At 39.7% G+C, this 16,754-nt stretch overlaps 1 protein-coding gene across 1 annotated transcript in view; it reads left to right on the plus strand.

Moving 5' to 3' along the window:
* NCKAP5 (NCK associated protein 5) overlaps positions 1-16,754 on the plus strand; it is a 371,629-nt gene that overhangs the window by 128,553 nt on the left and 226,322 nt on the right. The gene's annotated exons all lie outside the window — the stretch shown is intronic.

Raw genomic sequence — 16,754 nt, forward strand, 5'->3', positions numbered from 1 at the left:
ATATTATTAGAGTCTGGATTAATCTCCTTGACATCTTCACTCAGCAGTTGTGTAGCCGTGATAGCCTTAAGGATGGTAAGCAAGACAAGGTTTCAGTCATGGGTGTCTCTTATGAGATTAACACAGGAAAAGAAGTCAGGCTTTTGGCCCATAAGCCCCATTATCTGTCCTTTCAGTTCTGTTATCTCCTCTCTTTTATGATGGCAGCATGGACCACATATTTTTGAGTCAGATCCAAGTTGTTTGAAACATACTTGTTTTGTTTAGTAGTAGCTGGATCAAACCTCAGTGTGAGGCACATAATAAATAGTTCTGGTGTGTTTTGCTGCAGTCTTGCTGATAACTGATAAATCTATTTAAAGGTAGAAAGTAAATTAATGAGAACTACTGTTAGATCTAAAATATAACTTGTCGTTCCAGTCAGGCATGGCTTTATTGATGGCACTGAGGGGACCTAGGCATGGCATGGACCTCTTCCCTCCAGTCCCCCCAGTCTGTATTTCAAATGCAGAGCTCCTATGTGACAAGATGAAGGGTGTCTGCACCCTTCTCCCATCTGGATCAGTAGTGAATTTCTCTCTGCCTTCTTGCCCCTTTTTGGTTTTTTACAGTGATATTACAAAATATCCCATCAGTGAGGTCTGGGTAGGTAATGTGAAAGCTCCTTTCCCATATGGTGAGACACGCAGTCGGCCAGTGAAACATTTTGGATTAAGACTTTATTGAAGGTCTTAATCTATTTCTTTGACTGTCTTATATGTGGTGCAACTAAATACATATTTCTGAGAGACCGTATCCACTGCTTTATAGAGAAAGCTGCTCGACACGGTGCTAATTTATTAAAAAGAAGGAACAGACATTCATTGCTGGATCTTTCATAAATACAGCTGGAAGTTCTTCTTTCCTCTAGTAAGAGAAAGAAGCTTTTCGTCTGTGGAAAATCATACAGCACCTGAAAGATTGGTGAAGGTCATTGCTAAGGTTACAAGGAGGCAGACTGGGGTGGCCAGAAAATACTGGGTGGGCTTTCCCCGGGGCTGCCCCTGGGAAGCTGTGGCACCTGTGCCCATCCACCCCAAAGGGATGGCAGTACCACCCTGACGAGGGACCTGCAGGGGTAATAAATTGGTTATTAGTTGTGAGTGGGAGAAAATGCAGTAACAAATGTGGTCTAGACCTGCTTTGGTACTTATAATAATCATTATTGGTTTAATGGCCCAAAAATAACATGTTTGGCTTCAATTTAAAATGAGTTGGCCAGTGTAGTAGTTGGTTTAGAGAAGTGTATCTCCAATGGACAAAATGGAGCTACACCAACACAGCCTTGCTGCAAATCCAGCTTGTGTGTGTCTAACCTCTTATAAGCAGATCCTCTTGAGGTGAGGAGGAGATGAAGCATAACTTCTCTGTGAAAGCGGTGGGATGGAGATCTAGATGTCCACGAATAGCGGTGATTGTGATCTGTGAGCTAAATTACATTTTGAAGTTTTGTAGGTATCCTGTGTTTTAGGCACACTCCTTGCTTTTTAGTTATCTTCTGCTAATAGGCATAGACTTTTTTGAATGCAACCAGAATTGATTTGTGGATGCTCGGTGATTACCGGGATAATCAGCTAACAGCCATCCCAGTGCCTCTCTTGGTACATTGGCCTGCGAATCGTACACTCAGGTTTGGTTTTTGTAGTGCACTTCAAAGTACCAATGTTTCAAGCCAGATCCTTCAAGATGTTGCATGTCCATAGCCCCCGGTAGACCCACACCCAGCTCCTGTCATGTGGCACGGGGGAGGATTTGGGTCTTGACTGGGCATGAACCTGATCCATGTAATTCTGTCCTGTCTGCGTAGTCCCCATGAGCCGTTTAAATAAGAATTGCTAGTGTGGGTGGAAGAAATTTTCCAGAAAACTAAGAGAAAGGTATCAGAGTGCCGCAGTGTCGCAAAATGGTACGGTTGGGTGAAATACCAACCTCTGCAAAGACGGCAATGTATGTATGCTTGAGGTATATGTATACTTCGTCTTCCTTCCTTACAGGTAGGTTTCTTAATGACTGAAATCTTTCACTACTTTTTGAATACCATTCTGGATGAAAGACATCTCTCTTCAAAAGTTTGAGCGCCTCGTTAATGACGTATGATTGCTGTTCTACCAGGAGCTCATCTGTGGTTGGCAATGGAAGTTGCCACATGCATTTGCAAAGGATCCTCTGGCTCCTTTGTGTCTTACCTTTTGAGGAAAAACCCCTTCATAATCTCTCAACATTCAAGAAAAATGATGATTTTTTCAGGCTGTATTACAAATCATGGCTTTTGTTCAGGCTAGCTATATGGGATAGAACCCCCCCAAAAGGGTGGGAGTTTCAGTTAGTGAAATGTGACAGTTAAATAAGATCAGAGATTTCCTCTTTGGCTGAAAGTGGTTACCTGAGGATAAGACTAGATTGTTTCTACCATAATAATTAATAAAATATTTTCTATTAAGAAAATGGATAATTTGCACATTGATATTTTAGATATATGTCTAGTTTTACATGTTTTATAGGTTCTTTGTGACAGGTTATCATAAGTTCAAAAGACTCTGTATTATCTAAGTCTGTAATAGTACTATAATGTCACATCAGCTTTGCTCCCAACAAATCAATGAATATTTTGCTGTGCTAACATGCAGCAACCTTGTAGAGGTTGACAATTAAGACTGGTGCCACTGACTAACCCACTGAAAGTAGCATTTTGATTTTTTTTGTGTTGTACTGGGATGAAGGCCAGTTGGCCTCTAAAGATAGTTTCCATAGCTACTGTCCTGCAGAGAAAGAAAATGCTGCCACAGCATTTTTCCTTTGGACCTTTATAGTTTTTATGCAAGCTGTCAAGACAATTAATTTTCATCAGATGTATTGGTTATTAGCTGTTGAAAGCAGGGGGGCATGGATGGGTACATATGATGAAAAAGCGCATTAAACTAAGTAAAACATCAAGAGATTTCTTTATGTACACAATATGAATGCATTTCAGATTTACAAAATCCCATTACTGCAGCATCTGATATGCTAGAATGCAATCTATGCTCAAAAGACGAGGTCCTGAAACTGCTCAACTTTATGCCTGAGAATAAGCGAGCCTGGCGCTGACTTTCACCGTTGCTTCAAGTTGGATGTTGTGATCTAGATTTTTAATTCCTTTTAAAAATGACATGGAAAAAAACCCCAACCCAACCTGTGAGAGAAGCTCTTGAACTTTCACTGTTTTAAAATAAAAACAATTCTGTGTGCCTCTTGCGTATAGTAGAGCATAAAAGGGCAGTAAATACTACGTCAGTCTGTTGTATGAAAATAAGCATTGAGTATGAGATTCTTTCTTGAGGTTAGCGTGGGTAATGTCTTCATTTTGCTGCGCGATGAGGCTTCAGGGCATGCTGCTTCCAAGCTGAGGCTGGTTCTGGGAGTCATTAACACGTGGTTGGATTCCCAGCTCAAACGGCACATTTCCCGTAGATTGCTGAGGCAGAAATAAGTGTTTGAGTACTCAGATCATAATATTTGAGCAATTTGTGTAAATTTATGACACCTTTTCTCAGTCTCTCTATGCAAAGTAATGGAAGGGACTCTGTCTGCTCTCTGCAGTTATAGATCCAGCTGCTGTTACTGTTCTCCCAAGCAGCCGCCATACTCTGACCTCTTCAGAGGTCTTAACGTTGGCTCTCACTCCTCAGGTTTGTCCTCTTCTGTGCTGTCTAGGGACAGCGCTAAATGGCTTTGACCATAATCATTGACTTCAGGGTCAAACCAAATTTGCTTAGGAGAGCCATCACCGAAACATGGAAGCATGGCCCCGTCCTTCAGTGCGGCCATTTGATGGCTGGCCAGCGAACTCCTGGGAAAATCCTCTGCCCGTTGAGGAAGGAGCAGGTTTACAACCTCGTAATGAAAAACTCCAACCCGACTGTGAGGGTGGCTGGAGGCCTCTACTGCAGAGGAGATGAATAAACTAAAAGTCTGAAGGGTCAATGGGCCATTTTGCTTTGTGGCAATTAGAGCATTTTCTTCCCCTTCCGCTCTGGTAGAACTCTACCTGCCCAAGTTTTGGCTGGCCACCTAGGCTCTAGCGAAAGCGATGTTGTACGCCCAAGGCTACTGGTGCTTGTGCTGCGGGGATGCCGAGCCCCGCCGCCCCTGGCCTTAAGGAATGGCTAAACCCCGCTGGTCACCAGCGCTAGAGCTGTCCCTCTCCGTCATTGACGGTCCCTTAAAAATCCAGGGTCGTTATCTGTGAGGTAACCCAGCTGATTAAATACGTGTCAGTGGAAACAGGCAGACTGAAACCAGCCATCTGGCTGCCTCTTTAAAGTCTGTAATTGCTTCTCGGTGTGATGGGCGTGATCTTCTAGGGTTTTTAAATACTTTTCTTCATTGATACCTTTGACGCTTATGAGGTACGTGGGTGCATTTACTTAGAAACATTTTCCTCATAAAAGGAAAGTTGATTGATGTTGGTTTATTGTAAGTTGTGCGGTTCTAAAAGATATCACTATTTGTAAAGAAAATACGGCTTTGGGAAGCCTTGTAAAATGTGACCTGTATATAGAAGAAAATGAAAATTATTCAGTACCTATCTAGAAAATTAATAATTTTCTCTGTCACTTGCAATTCTGAGAAATTGTAAGCTTTGGATTTTTAAGTAAAGCTATAGTTTTTAAGGTGTGCATACAGAAGTACTGTCTATAGGTAGGTGAAGTTTTTCATAATGTTTTCACAAGACAGTACTGGGGGAAAGTACCTGTTGACAGACCTCATGTACCTGGGGAGTTTATCTTTTCCTACATCTGAGATTGCAAAAAACGCATGAGGATGAGAACTAAAATAATTCTGAATTTAGCAAGTAGCTGTATAATCATTTAACACACCGGGATGTCATATTGATCTCAGCATCATGAGAGCATTGTTGACGGAGCCCAGCAGAAGAGCCGCAGATGCGATGCCTTACCTCATTGCCAGAGCCAGCAGCGGGGCAAAGAAAGACCTTTTGTGTCTTGGTCGTGCCTTCTCACCCACCATGTTTAATGAAGGGATGAATATGTGAGTATTTCATGCAGAATAAAATCCTAGCATTTAATTTTCACCTGAAATTAGGTGATAGCGGCTTTCCGTCTCAACTATGAAACCTGTTTTTATGGGATGTGCAGTAATGAGCAAGTACTGGTTTTATAGTAAGAAATAATACACAATCTAAAACCATATGGTTTTTTTCTGCTTCACTAAAAAATATCCTTAAAGTGTCTTCCACATAACCTCCAAATGATAGATGAAACTAATTAAGACAATATGTTATTAAGAAAAATATGTCAACATGGAAGTATCTTAGCGTATCAAAATACGCTTGTTCTTGCAGCATGATGAAAAAGGAGAAGCTTTGGGGACTTTCAGAAAGGAAAGTGAATGCAAACATCTCTTAGATATTGATCTCTTGAGTTTGGAAAAGCTCTGAACACCTGTATAGCAACTTAAGCCATTAATAACATATATTATGTATATAAAAGTACTTCCAGTTCTTTTTGCACTCTTGTAAAGCACTGTTAAGAAGAGCCACTGTTACAATTTTGCTAATGAGTCCTGGGTATCGAGGAGATTGCTTCTGTTGGCTTTCTTTAAGAAAATTCTAATTATTGGTGGTGAATGTTCAAGTAAGTGCCGATTGCAGCCCCATTCCGATCCTTTGAATTCAAGGTAAATGTGTACTTTAGGCTTAAGCAGCAAAAATTCAAAATGCCTATGTCTGTCTTTTCTGGCAGCTGTTTTGGTCTCTCATAAACTAAAGGCATAGCCATGTAGTGACGCAGGTGATTTATCTACAAAGCTTATCACCGATTTTGTATATGGCTGCTTTTTTCCTACTCTATTAACACAGGTACTTAAAGAGTGGTTCTAGTTTTATGATCTCTAATATCAACGTGACTTAAAATCAAGATTAGGCTCACTTATTAAGTTGGCAGATGCCCTTTACTGGATTTATTTTCTTGGTATAGCTTTTGACTGGGGAACTAAATTTTGAAGAAATAATCAATACCTTGATTTGAAATGGACCCTTTCCTGATTCTGTAAATGAGGTAATAGTTGTGGTGATGCTACGTGAGCATTGTGAGTGATTTTTATTTTGCTTCCTACTAAAGGTGATGTAGCTGGCTGTGGTGATGACTATAAGAAGTCATTTCAGAGCACAGTTCATTACCCAGGTACAACAGTAGAATCTTTCTGCTGTGAAAAATGGCAAGGAGCTTTATTCAAACATCAAGTTGGTTTCAAAACATGTTATTTGTAGAATTGTGGGAACTGGAGAAATGCAGATTTGCCTAAGCATTTGGTTGACATTTGACCTGCTGAAAAACTTTCCATTTTAATGCTTCAGACAGTTAATATTTTAAGTATATCTTAATCTACATTTAATATGTCTGGAAATGCCTGAACGCTGACACATCTTAATCCTTTTCCACCCGAATCTTTTAAATTAGTTGTTTTTGTTTGCTAAAGTTGACGGTCTGTTGAAGTTGGTGCTATTTGAGCTTTGAGAAGCTGGCCTCATTCACGAAGCAGATCTGGCTGATGTCTTTGGGGAGAATCATTTCAGATGCCCCAAGAGGCTTTAATTTGTCTGTGATTTCTTGAAGGTGTTTGCTTCCCTGATTCAGGTTTTAAACAGAAAGCTATTTTTTTTTTTTTAGATTGTGTTTACTTGTAACATGATGGCAGCACACTTTTTCATAATAGGATTTTCAATCACATCACGAATTGGAAAAGTTTTAAGTAACAGTTCTGGCCAATTTTGTTGAGCTGTAGTAGCTGAAAGGATAGACAGTACCCAGGTTTCATCTGATAATGTCTTTTCATTTACTGTTTGGGGAAGAGCAGGTTTTAAACATGTTGTGCTGAAGCAAGTTCAGGTCACCACATGTGAGTGTTTGAAGTGAGCTCAGTAGAACAAGTTCAGTAACACAGGTGGACCTTGTGCCCGTTGCTATTGAGTCTTCTCTGTTTCATCCCTAGGCAACGGCTAGGGTTGTTATTTGACTATATGTGAATTTGAATGGCTTCATAAATACACACAAAAATACTGTCATTGCTCCACTAATATTTCTGATGTGCTCTGGATTTCATTGTCAGTGTTGTTAAGTGTTAGACTGGTATATTATGTGATAAAACTGTCATTGATAACTTAGTTTCTCCATCTCTACTTGCACACGTTGTAAAGTGTTTTGCATGTATTACCATATGCGGCATCCATTATTTAAAGTGACAGCTATAATTTCTATATTAAAATTAGCCTGTGTGCATGCCAGCCACGGTTTGGTTCCGTACAAGTTTCTCAGACCGGGCTGGGGTCCCTGTAGATCCGTGTCCTTTCAAAAGCAAGTCTTTTCTTCTCCTCTTTTAGGTCTACTGAGACAACGAAGTTTGAATTTGAGGTTCCAGTTAATCATCTAATTTGTCAAAACACATAATCAGCCAGAGGCCACTGTCTTTGACTTTATCTAGTTGTCTTTTGTAGACAGAGTGATAGAAGAAACAATTATATCATTAGCATGGAAGTGATTTCATTGCTGTAAGGCTGCATGAATATGAATTTGTGAGTTGGGTTACTGAAGGATACTTCAAAGTGATTTTCAACACAGTTTTTTGTCTTTCTGGCATAGTGAGACATGGTTTAGAGAGCATTATTTTGTGTAAGGAGTACTGAAGCATGTTCCCTACCCTGGGAAAGGACTGAGGGAAGCCCAGCAGTTTATAACTTTTTCCACGGAAATTTGTTATGGCGTCACTTTAAAAAAACAAACAAACAAAAAATTCCCTGTTATTATCCTTCCTCTTTTTTTCTCTTCCCAAAACTAATAGGTTACTGAAGTTCACAGAGATTTATAGAAAAGTTTGAATTGCCTTCTCTCTCCGGATCTTTGGAGTCAATAAACAGGATCGCATTCCTGAATCTGAAAACTAAGTGGCAGTTATTGCCTATCGATACATCCAAAATATATTTTATGTAGACATTTGAGAAATGCTCTCAGAAAATAGTTATTTCATTTAATTTACCTGTCACCTTGCTGGGAGCCCTATTGGAAGGCACCTCCAGGCTCTGTATTGATGCCAAGTGCATGCCGTGAGTGATGCGTTTGTGCTGGTGGCTGTCTGGTGGCCCAAGAACCAGCTCTTGCACATCTCTAAAGGACCTGTTGCTCTGGAAGTACAAATCGTCCATTTTACATTTTTACCAAAAGCGGATAATTTTACAAAAGGTGATCTTGGCAGAGCTTATCTTAAATGTCCTTTCTAACTGTGAAACATGCTTTTTACTTTCAGAATTATGAAAAATGGATGGATTTCTGAAATTATTTTCTTTTTTTTTTTTACTACTACGGTGTAAATTCAAATGATTGAATGATTGATGGAGATCATGGATATACACATGTAAAACCAAATTGCTGATTTCACAGCAATCTTGTAAAAATGGCAAAAACTGCATGTCTTTGAGCATATATGCTCATTATTGACCAATTATTAGACTGAATGCTGCAAACCGCATTTCTGTCATTTTAGTAGCCTTTTTCCCTCATATTGCTTGTGGCTTCAAAGTGTATTAAAAAAAAATAATTTTTCTTGTATGCATTCATTTAGTTTTTAACTCTGCTCCCTTTGCTGCATGTTCTTGTTGGGCACCCACAGCCTCCTGTACGCGGTTTCTAGATGCTGTGTCACAGAATGGAAATGCGGAAGTACAAATACAGGAGGTGTGTGGTCTACATGTGGGTGTTTTCCCTTGTATAGAGAGCATCGGTATTTATATCTGATAAACTGGTCTGGTATATACTTTGACTGATTCTGATGATTTCCTAAGTATAAATTACTCCCTGTTACTGCTCTGTAATCCTAGTGCCCGATGCTCAGTCTAGAGGTGTGCAGGTAACACCCATGGAAACCAGTGCTGCTGTTCTGCTGCTGTACCCAAAGGCGTATGTGGCATCTCACTCTTCAGTTTATTTAATTTCCTGTAAAATGATGTGAGAAGAAATTCTCTCATCTCTCGGGTGAGTTGGTAGCGGAAAGCAAAGGTGGGTTGCAGCACAAAATGCTGTTCTGGGGACCTGATTGGAGTTTCAGCTGCCTCTGGCCTTAAAATGGAGACAGTCCCCAGCAGAAATGTGTCCACCTGGCTAAGCAGTATTTCTGGGTCTTAATAGAATAGTATTATTATTCTTGAGGGTGTGAAGTGAAGTTACAAGAAACAACATAAAACCAATTTAAGCAGTAAAGAAAAGGACTATTTCTGAACAACTTTGATTCTCTTTTGTAGTTTCTGTTTGAGTGGAAGGTCACTGCAGATTTCTAGCATTTGTGCCAGAATACTTAAGTGTTGAACAATTGCGTAAAGAAAAGAAGTCAAGAGAGAGGGGAAGTCCAGTAAGTGAAATGGAATAAAATCACTTTTGTTCCTTGTCCACAACAACAACAAAGGATGATTTTTCTGAGGTATTTTAATGTTCGATTAGAACAGGACATGAGTGACAACTGGAAGGTTAGAGAGGGTGCAATAAACGTAGCTCAGAGAGAGAAAAGGCATAGTGAGCACAACCTGTGAAGAAAAACAGAAGTCCTCATGCTGTGGTCTTTCTGGATGGATAAAACCACATCACACTGTGTAACATCCCCCCTAAAAAAGAGATTACAAAGAAAAATACCAGAAATATGTTGTGATGATCTGGGAACAAAGGACTGGAAAACAGAGGTAAGAGGTCAACCAATAATGAAGCAAAATCAGATATCTTCTTTGAATTGTAAGAGCAAAACTGAAAAGCTTCGTAGAGAACAGGGACAAAAATCTTTCTAAAAATTCTCATGAGCAAATGCAAACTGGATGTGTCACTCCGGCAGAGCAGAAGCAAAGCTAGTTATGAAGAAAACAGTGGGATCTACGAGTTTGGTTTAGCTTAGGGCCCAAGTCGTATTAGGCTTTGTGTCCAAAACAATGTATTTGGGTTTTGTGCCTTACACCCCATTTTTCTTCAGTTGTGCCTTTGGTCCTTTTTGTCTGAAGAAATGCACTTCTGCCTTTTTATTTCCATAGAACTACAATAGTATTATTAGTGGTGTGTTTCTGGGATCTCGGGTTTGCAGACCCAGTTGTCTATAGCCTTCATCACTCTCTTGCAAATTGAGTTTCAGAAGGTGGTAATTTCCTAACAGGATGTGGAATCAGCACTTTGCATGAGTGTTACCCACGGAGTTTAAGAGCAATTAGGATGAGGACTAAGCAAAGATCTGCTGATGCTGGTAAAAGTTTTGCAAGGAAGGAAGAGACACTGTGAGAAGTAGTAGCAGTCTGCATCCATTTCTTGCTATTAGTTGATGTCTGAGTAATTTTGGTTATGAAAAAACGTTTCCATAATTTTCAGACTTATATGAAACACGGGTTCTGACTTCATTTTTATAGAGGACAACCATATAAATTTCAGCTTGCACCCCGTCAGACAACCTCAGGGGATAAGACTGAAAGAGTGAGAATTCTTTCGTGCTTTGATGCATTGGTTGGGAAAGTTACACTCCTGGTAAGTGTGATGCATTTTATGTTAATAAACAAAGATCATTAACTGAAGACTGAAGTGCTGCCAATCCTGAATCTTTCATGAGCAATAAATTCTCATTAAAAATCCTTTAGGGAAATGCATATCCTTTCAAAAGAATTTCCACAGCACATCATCTCCATGTGACAAATCTCCAGAGAAAAAGTATATATGAGCAACCAGTGATTTGGGGGATTTGTTAGCTCAACTTCCAAGTCCCTTGCAAAAAGAAAACCTTGTTTGCTTGTTTCTTCCTTTGTTTTTCATTTTTCAAGGTCTTCTTAAGTCCAGGCTTAGTGGAAAAAAAAAAAGAATCTACTTTTGCTTGAAATGGCTGAAGGTGTTGCGGATTCACAACTAATTCTGTTTGGGTCACAATCCAGAAAATTCTTCATGTATCAGGAGATATCTTCTGGATTCCAAATATATATTTTTTTTAAACTAACACAAGTAAACAATGCAATAAAAATAGTATAAATCCGTATGCTGTAAGGATCTAGTAATTCAGACCATACAGAATGCTCCAACCAGAAACAGAAGAACTGAGACTCCATCTGGTCTAGAGAACGGCTTGACCCAGCTTAAAAATGAACAGCAAAGCACCAAGTAAGAACTCACGCACTCACAAGCTGAAAGATACTGTTAGGAGTAATTAAACTGAGGAGAAACAGCTATGATTTCCCTAACGGGGGATGCAGTGCACAACCTAAAACAATAGGATGGTTTTAAATAGAGTAGAGTAGAAGTGCTCAAGGACATGCTGAAGAAAGGCAAGATGTGAAAAGCACCCTTATACGTAGTGGTTTCTTTCTAGTCCTTGCTCGATCTCTTCTTTCTTGAATGTGCGTTAAAAAAAATAATCTTTCGATAGCTACGCAGAGAGAGGGCTTGTATTCAATTTGTAAGCGGCTGTTGCTTTCAATTTACTGAATCACAGAAATCAAAATCTGACTCTCTTGAAAGTGGCATCTGCTTGAGCAGCATCTTCCTTGGATTGGTGACTGATGTGTTGCCAGGGTGGTGTCAGCTCTGCCAGACAACCACATGTCACCCACTCTGGTACTTCAGCAACGAGAGCAGGTCTGTTTGAGGATCAGGACCAAAAAAAGCATCTTGTGGGCATGTGAATTGAAGAATCATAGAATTGTCTAGGTTTGAAGGGACGTTTAAGATCATTGAGTCCAACCACGGCCAAGAGTGGCAGTTGTGTGTGTTGGAAATAAGAGGGGGTAAAAGGTGGTGGCTTAAACTGTTGTCTTTCTCCCATGGCCCAAACTGTCATGTAGCAATGACCCTGTGCCTCTTTCATTACCCACTTTGAACCCAGCTGCACTATCAAGCTAAACTGGGAGGTTTTTAGCAGCCTGCCTTACTGTCTCATCGTCCCATTTAATGAAGTGGAGCTCCTGGACCACATACTACTAATGGAGGATCAGGTGAATTAGTAGTGTACCAGAAGGGAAAGATGGTAGCGTGAAATTTGCTTTTCGCAGTGACCGGTACTGGAGAGGGTCGTAATAGTGATGCAGGGGCTCTGAGGGTGCTGTCAAAAAGAAGATAGACATTACTATTTTGTTTTAATTAGGAAAGTGCAAACTGTGAAAGAGTTCTCAGGAAGAAATTCGGTACCATTATAGAGCATGTTAGGACTTTCATTAAACAGATGCTTTAATTTGTGTAAGATATTTTAAAGTAGCACCTGAAAAGAAGAGCAAGCAGTCATTCTTATAGTAGAGGATGGGGACTGGTGTGCAACAGCTGCCTATATTATAATTTAAAGTTTCTTTTGCTGATTTAATATTCCAAACTGACTTCTATTAGTCCTTTTCTCCTTTTTTTTCCCTGTTTGAACACTGAGGTTTTCCATGATGGTAAGTCTTTGAGAACTTGGCAGCTTGCCTAATCATACAAATTCCCACTGTATGCTTCTTGGATTGCAACTTATTGGCAGAAATAATACAGCATTAAATACAAATATTACTGTTAATGTAACATTAAAATTGATAAATCAATCACTTATGTCAAGAAATTCCAAACTACAACAGTGTGAATTTGTCAGATTGCTTTTGCTAGGTATTTTATAGTTAATGTGTGGATTGCAGAATAGAGACAATAAAGTTTATGGTTAATGTACCACTTTCAATAATAACTTTTGTGAGACCAATCCTGTGCTCGGTTATTAGAAGTAGTGGTTTCAGTAGTTTATGGGATATATTCAATCAATAGGTTTAAACAGGGAGCAAATCTGCACAGAATTTGACCCGGCTAAAACCTGAACTATGCTGTTTGATAAATGCAAGGTTTACATAATGCATGAACTATTTAATTTATAATGTGAAAACCTGTACTTCAGATGTATTTCAGAGTTCAGTACTGTAGTGCTGTTTACTTGGTGCTTCTTGGCACTTCGGTGTTTGATGTTTCATACTCGATGTTGCATTAAAGTTGAGAGCCAGGTGTAACTCCCTTCCCTGCTGCAGTTTACTGTTTTGTGCTTGGGCTGATTTTTAAAATAAATCTTAAAGTATCTCTCACTACTGTCAGCAGACTTTAGAAATTCTTAGGAAAATGTTAATTTTTTTTTTCCCCTCTGTTTCGTGTAAAAAAAAAAAAAAAAAAAAAAAAATATCAGCTTTCTTTACCCACCCATTTTCTTATTCCGTCTGGAATCTCAGCCCAAAAGAAAGGCTTCAGAGGAATGTATCTGAAGAAAAACTGCAACCGAATGTATTATCTTATGAATAATGGTCATAAGTGAGATGTTCCAGGAGATTTGTAAAATGATTACTTGGTATAATTCATAATTATCCTGATGATTCGGCATTGTGTCATACAGACATTAATCTTTTATCCTACAACTGTATGTGTGCATCATGGGGAAGGAATCGCGCTTTTTTGCCTGTTTTTTGGTTTGTTTTTTTTTTCTTTTTTTTTTTCTTAACAAGAAACTGCATTGATTGTGATGGTTGGTACCGTCTCCATGTCTTGCCAAGGAACTGAAAGGCAGGTTGGTGGCTCCAGTTATTGTCATTATAATTATTTAGCAGTTGCTAATGACCATTATTTAAAGATCTCTATTTAAAAAGCTTTGCTCTTCACTTGCTGGCTTTTCTGGCTTCTCTGCATTACCAAGGTTAAAAACCATCTCAAAAGCTTGAGAGAAGAAAACCCAACATTTCAAACTTTGGGTCTAGACCTCCCTGACTATGTCTGATACTGTTGGCCAAAATCTATAGAGAATTTGAGAGGTGGGCAGCGTTGTGGAGTCAGCGCTAATAGTGGAATGAGATCCCCCTCCCAACATTAACAAATACATGCATTTGAAGCGTTGTGTAAAGTACCGGTGAATCATTGAAGTGTGCAGTCTTGCATCCATAATTTCAGTGCTGAAAACAATAAATGTCAATGAAGCTATAAAGATTACCAGTGTGAGAGAAGATGCTTCTGTTGAAAATGCGTCGCTGCCCGTCCCTGCGTATGTGCTTAGGACGGAGTCCCCGAGCTCAAGTGCCGGCTGCCCTCGGCTGCCGTGCTGCTGCTGGGAGAGTAATTTGTCATGAAAACAATGCCGTCATGATCTGCCATGGACTTCTGATAACCTTTGCTTTTCCGATTTCTCTGTCATGGCTCTGCCCCTCTTTGCTAGCCAAAGGCAACCTTTTTGCTTCTCCAGTGAAGGCTCTGCCCCCACTATGTTCCTCCTCTGCCTCCTCCTTTCTGACCAGGAACGTGACTCAGCCCTGTGTTACCCCGTCAGCTTCTTCCATGGAATTTCTTTGTAGTTAATGTCGTTAGGATACTTCTGGAAAGATGATCTTCTTTGAACTTCTAATTCAGATTTCATATACATTAAAAACCCCTGGAAATCGTTGAGGGGCCCCTGGGGATTTTTGATGTATATTTTAGATTATGGTTGTAATTCCTGGGTGTTTTTTTTTTTCCCTATCATTAGTGTTGCCCAAAGAAAGTACAGTTTAAATAAGTTACTACCTGTTTTGCTTGTCTGAATTTGGAAGTATCATGTCCTGTAGAAGAGAAGTTTCATGTAAACGATGTTTTCTGTATGCTTATCTTTTATTCAGAAATGAATACAAATAAATTAGTAATAAATAGGAGCCTGTGCCTTTACTGGTGGCTCTATCCTATCTATTCGGCTTCTGCTTGACAGCGTTAGTGCTTCCATTAGTGTAACTCCAGTCTTTGCTGTTATTGTAAAAATAATTAAATAAAGTTGTACTTTATCAGCATTAAATTCGCAATGAACATTTCTTTGCGAGGTGACTCTCTTATTGCCAGCTCTTGTTAAACTGTTGCGACTGTAACAGACCAGTTTCAAAACGCACCCGACGCTGACGTTTCTAAAGCGCCGAACGCCTCGGTTGTACGTGAGCTCCAGCAGGGGGGAAGGTTGCAGCATCGCTAACCACCGCGATCCCAATAGGAGCTGAAAGAGGCGCATTAGTTCACTGCAGCTGTTCCACCCTCGGCTCTTCCCTTGTCACATCTCATATACTCGACGGGGTCAAGCCTGGTCAGCGTTGGGATGGGAAACCTCCCTGGAAAACCAGGAGCTGAAAGCAGCTGGGCTTGTGGCTCTCAGCGCAGACTAACACCCTGCCCCTAGGTCAGTTGTTAGCACCACGCTATGTTTAATCCACGTTTAATGGATTTTAGTGGTGTTTTTTCTGGTTCATTTGAAAAACAACGCCGTGGTGATAAGTGATGACGTAGGGGGAAAAAACGTTACATTATTTTGGAAGGTGATAAATAAGGAACAGTTCCAAGGCAGAGTGGTTAGGGAGGCCTTGCAAATTCAGATTCTGAGTCTCTATCACTTTCCTGTTTGCTTTTTATCTGCACAAAGTATTTATTCACTTTGAGTCTCACAGCAAAAATTGGTTTGAATTTCTCTGCTCCAGAATGTCCTGCAGAAGGCAGAGAAGGTCTCGCTGGCATATGTCTTGGCTGCTCAGATTGGACACAATCACGAAAAATGAGTGTTAAAAGTGTATTTTCAAAGCTTGACTTTTTCAGTAGGTCAAGTGGTTGTTTTCTGGCTTTATGTACAGTGAAAGCTATAAAATGAAAGGAGAAGCTGGGCTTCATTTTATGGTGCAGAATCAACCACTTCTGAATGAAATCACTTTGGAGTGAAAGCTTCAGTGAAAGTTTACGAGGAAGGATGAAAGATGAAGGAGACACCTTCCTGTTCATGGAAAAAAAGGCGAGAAACTATTAAATGAGTAACTTGGAAGCTGTCATACCTATTAAATTTTGTCCTCATTATTTCTCTGGGTAGCAAAGTATTAATTTACTTAGGAAAGAAAAAATTGGAAAAGTCAAAAATCTTCATGTCAATGTTGAAAATGGAAGACTTGTCTATAGGCGCTGGGAGGTTGTGGGACTGCTGTGTGTGATCAAGACAGGAAAGGACAATGTCAGGGTTTGGTATGACCATTGTCTTCCCCGTGGATCATGGAGATTACAGTTCACCAAAGCATTAACTTTTGGATGGCGTTACTAAGACATTTTCCATTCTTTTGAGTTTCGATCGTGTTCTTCGTCAAACCTATAAAATTATTTTATTTCATTAAAATTGGAAAATTTTTATTTGCCACTGAAAGTCTATCTTGGTCCTGTATGGCTGAGATCTTGGCAAATAGATATAATTCAGCACATTATATGGGAATCTTTATTTCACAACTTTATCCAGAAGCTATTTTATGTCATACCTTTCTGTATTAGATGGAGAAGCAAAACCCTGTGTCTAAGAGCTTCTGAATCTGAGGTTTCAACATACAAATGAAAATCTTATTTCAAAATTTGGGAAGCTGAAGTTCACTGCTAGGATTTCTTGTTTGTTGCACCTCTGTAAAATAGCAATCTAGAGAAGGAGAACTAAGAAAAAGGGGAGCATGAGGCATCCGGTGTAGCTTTTATTGTGCTGTTTGACCAGAGGATACCTCTTACCAGATGAGGAACCATGTCGGCATTTGTTCAAAATTATGTGATAAGTGGGGGCTTGTGATCATATCAACTTAGATACCTTTATGCAGGAGAAGTTCAAGTAGCACAGTTTTGTAGCGGAGCCATGAGCTGTGCGTGTTAGCTCATCATACCGTCATACGATTCTGGGGTTTTTTGTCTGGTAGTTGA

The sequence above is a fragment of the Chroicocephalus ridibundus genome, chromosome 7 (assembly GCF_963924245.1).
Source record: "Chroicocephalus ridibundus chromosome 7, bChrRid1.1, whole genome shotgun sequence".
In the NCBI taxonomy this organism is placed as follows: Eukaryota; Metazoa; Chordata; class Aves; order Charadriiformes; family Laridae; genus Chroicocephalus; species Chroicocephalus ridibundus.